Source organism: Hemitrygon akajei, chromosome 2 (genome assembly GCF_048418815.1).
Source record: "Hemitrygon akajei chromosome 2, sHemAka1.3, whole genome shotgun sequence".
Classification (NCBI taxonomy): Eukaryota; Metazoa; Chordata; class Chondrichthyes; order Myliobatiformes; family Dasyatidae; genus Hemitrygon; species Hemitrygon akajei.
The window spans coordinates 67,429,486-67,436,679 of record NC_133125.1 but is presented as its reverse complement, the minus strand read 5'-3'; positions in this window follow the sequence as shown (position 1 = coordinate 67,436,679).

Sequence of the window (7,194 nt, the reverse complement as noted above, 5' to 3'; positions counted from 1 at the left end):
ATTCCCTTTTCCCCGTGACTTACCTGCTGCCGTGTGTGTGTGTGTGTGTGTGTGTGTGTGTGTGTGTGTGTGTGTGTGTGTGTGTGTGTGTGTGTGTGTGTGTGTGTGTGTATGTGTGTGTGTGTGTGTGGGGGGGGGGGGCGTGGCGTTCCTTTTGTTCTGATTGCGGTGCACCTGAATCTCCTCTAACCTGCAGCTTAAGTACTCCGGCTTTCCATCCATTCATCTCCAGATCGTTGCTTCAGCCAGGGTGGTAGTTCCCGTTCTAGCCGCTTAGAATTGTGAATTCTAACTTTTGTTTCCGCGCTGTTGTTTGCCTGTGGTAACTCTGTCTCTCCGTGTCAGTGTCCGGTGTTTGGGTTCACCCGTTCGTCACAACATAGAGAGTGTATTGACTGCAGGCATCACAGTCTGGCATGGAAACATCAATGCCTATCAACAGAAGATCCTATAAAAGGTTATGGATTTGGCCCAGTACGTCACAAGTAAAGCCTGTCCAACCATTGAGCATATCTGCATGAAACACTGTCACAGAAAAGCATTTTCCATCTTTGGAGATCCCACCAGCCGGGCCATGCTCTTCTCTTGCTGTTGCCAACAGGTAGAAGGTACAAGAGCCTCAGGACTTGCACCATCAGGTTCATGAATAGTTACTACTCCTCAGCTATCAGGCCCTTGAACAAAAGGGGATAACTACACTCACTTTCTCTTCCATTAGGATGGTCTCACAAACGATGATCACATCTTAAAGGCTCTTTATCTTGTTATTTTATAACCATATAACCATATTACAATTACAGCACAGAAACAGGCCATCTCCGTCCTTCTAGTCCGTGCCGAATGCTTACTCTCACCTAGTCCCACTGACCTGCACTCAGCCCAAAACCCTCCATTCCTTTCCTGTCCATTTACCTATCCAATTTTACTTTAAATGAGAATATCAAACCTGTCTCTACCATTTCTACTGGAAGCTCGTTCCACACAGCTACCACTCTCTGAGTAAAGAAGTTCCCCCTCATGTTACCCTTAAACTTTTGCCCCCAACTCTCAACTCATGTCCTCTTGTTTGAATCACCCCTACTCTCAATGGAAAAAGTCTATCCATGTCAACTCTATCTATCCCCCTCATAATTTTAAATGCCTCTATCAAGTCCCCCCTCAACCTTCTACGCTCCAAAGAATAAAGACCTAACTTATTCAACCTTTCTCTGTAACTTAGGTGCTGAAACCCAGGTAACATTCTAGTAAATCTTCTCTGTACTCTATTTTGTTGACATCTTTCCTATGATTCGGTGACCAGAACTGTACACAATACTCCAAATTCGGCCTTACCAATGCTTTGTACAATTTTAACATTACATCCCAACTCCTATACTCAATGCTCTGATTTATAAAAGCCAGCATACCAAAAGGTTTCTTCACCACCCTATCCACATGAGATTCCACCTTCGGGGAACTATGCACCATTATTCCTAGATCACTCTGTTCTACTGCATTCTTCAATGCCCTACCATTTACCATGTATATCCTATTTGGATTATTCCTACCAAAATGTAGCACCTCACACTTATCAGCATTAAACCCCATCTGCCATCGTTCAGCCCACTCTTCTAACTGGCCTAAATCTCTCTGCAAGCTTTGAAAACCTACTTCATTATCCACAACGCCACCCATCTTAGTATCATCTGCATACTTACTAATCCAATTTACAACCCCATCATCCAGATCATTAATGTATATGATGAACAACATTGGACCCAGTACAGATCCCTGAGGCACACCACTAGTCACCGGCCTCCAACCTGACAAACAGTTATCCATCACTACTCTCTGGCATCTCCCATCCAGCCACTGTTGAATCCATTTTATTACTTCAATATTAATACCTAACGATTGAACCTTCCTAACTAATCTTCCGTGTGGAACCTTGTCAAAGTCCATATAGATAACATCCACTACTTTACCTTCGTCAACTTTCCTAATAACCTCTTCAAAAAATTGAATAAGATTTTTCAAACGTGACCTCCCACGCACAAATCCATGTTGACTGTTCCTAATCAGAACCTGTCTATCCAGATAATTATATATACCATCTCTAAGAATACTTTCCATTAATTTACCCACCACTGACATAAAACTTACAGGCCTATAATTGCTAGGTTTACTCTTAGAACCCTTTTTAAACAATGGAACAACATGAGCAATATGCCAATCCTCCGGCACTATCCCCGTTTCTAATGACATTTGAAATATTTCTGTCAGAGCCCCTGCTATTTCTACACTAACTTCCCTCAAGGACCTAGGCAATATCCTGTTAGGATCCGGAGATTTATCCACTTTTATATTCCTTAAAAGCGCTGGTACATCCTCCTCTTTAATCATCATAGTTTCCATAACTTCCCTACTTGTTTCCCTTACCTTACACAATTCAATATCCTTCTCCTTAGTGAATACCGAAGAAAAGAAATTGTTCAAAATCTCCCCCACCTCTTTTGGCTCCACACATAGCTGTCCATTCTGATTCTCTAAGGGACCAATTTTATCCCTCACTATCCTTTTGCTATTAATATAACTGTAGAAACCCTTTGGATTTATTTTCACCTTACTTGCCAAAGCAACCTCGTATCTTCTTTTAGCTTTTCTAATTTCTTTTTGAAGATTCTTTTTACATTCTTTATATTCCTCGAGCACCTCATTTACTCCATGCTGCCTATATTTATTGTAGATCTCTTTTTCTGAGCCAAGTTTCCAATATCCCTTGAAAACCATGGCTCTCTCAAACTTTTAGCCTTTCCTTTCAACCTAACAGGAACATAAAGATTCTGTACCCTCAAAATTTCACCTTTAAATGACCTCCATTTCTCTATTACATCCTTCCCATAAAACAAACTGTCCCAATCCACTCCTTCTAAATCCTTACACATCTCCTCAAAGTTAGCCTTTCTCCAATCAAAAATCTCAATCCTGGGTCCAGTCCTATCCTTCTCCATAATTATACTGAATCTAATCGTATTGTGATCACTGGAACCGAAGTGCTCCCCAACACGTACCTCCGTCACCTGACTTATCTCATTCCCTAACAGGAGATCCAACACTGTCCCTTCTCTAGTTGATACCTCTATGTATTGCTGCAAAAAACTATCCTGCACACATTTTACAAACTCCAAACCATCCATCCCTTTTACAGTATGGGCTTCCCAATCTATGTGTGGAAAATTAAAATCTCCCACAATCACAACCCTGTGCTTACTCCAAATATCTGCTATCTCCTTACAAATTTGCTTCTCCAATTCTCGCTCCCCATTAGATGGTCTATAATACACCCTTATAAGTGTTACTATACCTTTCCTATTCCTAAATTCCACCCAAATAGCCTCCTTAGACGAGCTATTATTATTATTATTATTATTTAATCTATCCTGCCAGAGCACCACTGTAATATTTTCTCTTGACAAGCAATGCAACACCTCCCCCTCTTGCCCCTCCGATTCTATCACACCTGAAGCAACGAAATCCAGGAATATTTAGTTGCCAATCACACCCCTCCTGCAACCATGTTTCACTAATAGCTACAACATCGTATTTCCAGGTATCAATCCATGCTCTAAGCTCATCCACCTTTCTTACAATGCTCCTAACATTAAAATAAATGCATTTAAGAAATTCTCCACCTCTTACTCTCTATTTATCACTAACACTGCAAACAACTTTACTATTTTCATTTTCTTCCTTCTCCCATACATCTGTTCCTACACTCTGGTTCCCCTCCCCCCTTGTATCTAGTTTAAATCCGCTGGAGCCTCTCTAGCAAACCTACCTGCAAGAATATTTGTCCCCCTCCAGTTCAGATGTAAACCATCCCGCCTGAACAGGTCCCATTTTCCCTGGAGAAGTGCCCAATTATCTATAAATCTGAAGCCCTCCCTCCTGCACCATGTCTTCAGCCACATGTTGATCTGCGCTATCTTATTATTTCTAAACCCATTTGCACATGGCACTGGTAGCAATCCTGAGATTGCTATCCTGGAGGTCCTGTCCTTTAACGGCGCCTAACTCCCTAAACTCACCTTTCAGGACCTCCTCACTCTTCCTACCCACGTCACTGGTCCCTACATGGGCCACGACATCGGGCTGCTCACCCTCCCTCTTGAGAATACTGAGAACTCGATCCGAGATATCGTGGACCCTGGCACCAGGGAGGCAACAGACCATCTGGGATTCTCGATCTCTCCCACAGAACATCTTAACTGTCCCCCTAACTATCGAATCCCCTATCACTACTGCTCTCCTCTTTTTCCTCCTTCCCTTCTGATCTGAGGATCCAGTCTCGGTGCCAGTGACGCAACCACTGCAACTTGGCCCTGGTAGGTCGTCCCCACCAACAGTATCCAAAATGATATACTTATTATTAGTGGGAATGGCCATAGGGGTGCTCTGCTCATTCTGTCTATTCCCCTTCCCTCTCCTGACAGTCACCCAACTACCTGCCTCCTGACTCCTAGGGGTGACTATCTCCTTGAAACTCCTGTCTATTTCTGCCTCTGCCTCCCAAGTGATCCGAAGTTCATCCAGCTCCAGCTCCAGTTCCCTAACACGGTTTGTCAGGAGCTGCAGCTGGATGCACCTTTTGCAGGTGTAGTCATCAGGGACAGCTGTGCTCACCCTGACTTCCCACATACTGCAAACGGAGCACTCGACTGCCCTAACTGCTGCCTTCATTACCTACTCCTAAGCTAATTAGATTAATTAAAGGAGCTTACTCGACCTTACCTGAATGGGAGCAAGCTCGTCCTCAGCCTCTGGTTGCCGAAGCCTCTCGAGCCAAAGCCTTCCTACTCTGTCTCCCTCTACTACGTCACCCGCTCCATTAACCTGTTAGCTTTTTAAATTCTCCCACTGCCTCACGGGCTGACTTTCACGCGCTTGCACAGTCATGCCCCGTTCAAACTGCCAAAGAAATGACCCATTATGTTCCCATTATTTATTGCTATTTATTTGTATTTGCAGTTGCACTGTTTGTTGTTGTCTGTACTCTGGATGATCTTTCATTAATCCTGTAATAGTTATTATTCTATAGATTTGTTGAGTATGCCCGCAGGAAAATGAATCTCATCGTTGTTTGTGGTGACATATAGTGTATGTACTCCAATAATAAATTTTCTTTGACAAACAAGCAATGGGTCCAGCAGAACTCCAGTCACAGAGGCAGCCAAAGGAACACCTTGTCAGGCTCTGGGGATTTATCCACCCTGATTTTCCTCAGGACAGCAAACACCACCTCCCCTATAATTTGTATAGGGTCCATGATATTGATGCCCTTTTGCCTCACTTCTATTGACTCTGTCCATCTCCTGAGTAAATACAGTTGCAAAAAGTTTATTTAACTCCCCTATCTCTATTGGCTCTTCACATGGATTACCATTCTGATCTTCTGGAGGACCAATTTTGTCCCTTACAATCCTTTCACTCATAACACGTTTGTAGAACCCCTGAGGATTCTCCTTCACTTTGTTTGCTTGGCAACCTCACGTCTTTTTTTAGCCCTCCCGATTTTTTTCTTAAGTATTCTCTTGCATTTTGTATCCTCATTTGTTCTTGCTTGCCTCTTTTTTTCTTCTTAACCTCAATATCTCTTGAAAACCGAAGTTCCCTACCACCTGTTATCTTTACCTTTTATTCTGCCAGGCAGGCACAAGCTTTGTACTCTCAAAATTTCACTGTTGAACGCCTCCCACTTACCAAGTATACTTCTTCCTGTCCCACTCCACATTTGCCAGATTCTTTCAGATACCACCAAAACTGGTGAATTTAGAATCTCAGTGCATGAACCTGACCAATTATCTTTTGCATATTTACATTGAAGCTAATGGCATTGTGATCACTAGATGCAAAGTGTTCCCCTGCACAAGTTTCTGTCACCTGCTCTGTCTCATTCCCTAATAGCAGATCAAGTACCACACTGGCCTGGATGGGTATACAGATGAATTTTAAAAATCTTTTTCAGATTTACTTTCTCCCTGGTTACGTAGAATTTTTAAAGATGCTTTATTTGTAGGTAAATTACCACAATCCTTTTATGAAGCATCTATTTCTTTAATTCCTAAAAAAAAAATAATGATCCCACTGAATGTGCATCATACAGACCTATATCTTTATTGAATGTGGATTCTAAAATCTTTTCCAAAATATTAGCAATTAGATTAGTGAAGGTATTGCCTCAAATTATCTCCGATCAGACATGTCTTTTGAACAGTTGTCTAATAAATATAAGTTGCCTAAATCACACTTTTTCAGATATTTACAGATTAGAAACTTTCTGAATGCTAATTTACCTACCTTTCCGAATTTGCATCAAATTGAAGTTACAGGAAAAAAAAATAGGTTTAAACCCCTATCAGAAGAGTTTAATAGCAATTATTTATGATTTGATTACAAAAATACATCTAGGTACATCTGATAAAATTAAGAATGAGTGGGAAAGAGAACAAATATCTTTATCTATAGAGAAATGGGAGAAAATTCTTCAACTAGTTAATACTTCTTCAACATGTGCCAGACACGCTTTGATACAATTTAAGGTTGTTCATAGAGCTCATATGTCCAACAATAAGTTAGCTTGATAGATGTAAATCCCATATAAATCCTGTTTGTGATAGATGTAATTCTGAAGTAGTTTCCTTGACACATATGTTCTAGTCTTGTTCTCTTCTAGGAAAATATTGGAAAGATATTTTTGATATTATTTCAGTAGTTTTGCGTGTTGATCTACAACCTCATCCTATTACTGCAATTTTTGGACTACCAGTGATAGACTCCAGTCATTTATTCTCATCAACTTGTCGTCTAATTGCATTTGTTACATTAATAGCCAGAAGATCCATTTTACTTAAATGGAAAGATTCCAATCCCCCTACCACATTTCAATCGTTTCCCCAAATGACAGCACGTTTAAACTTGGAAAAAATTAGGAACGGTACTCAGGACCCTTCAGTTAAACTTGCAGAAACTTGGAGGCCATTTATTCAATATTTTCATATGATGTAAGTTGCCCTTTTCTGAATCCTTTTTTTAGTAATTCTTTGCTCATTTATAGAGGAGCAGAGTTAACGACAAATTACAATTTTAACTGATGAAATATAGCAGCCCAATCTTTGTTTGATTTTTTTAAGTTTAGCTTTTTTTTAGTTTAGGGTT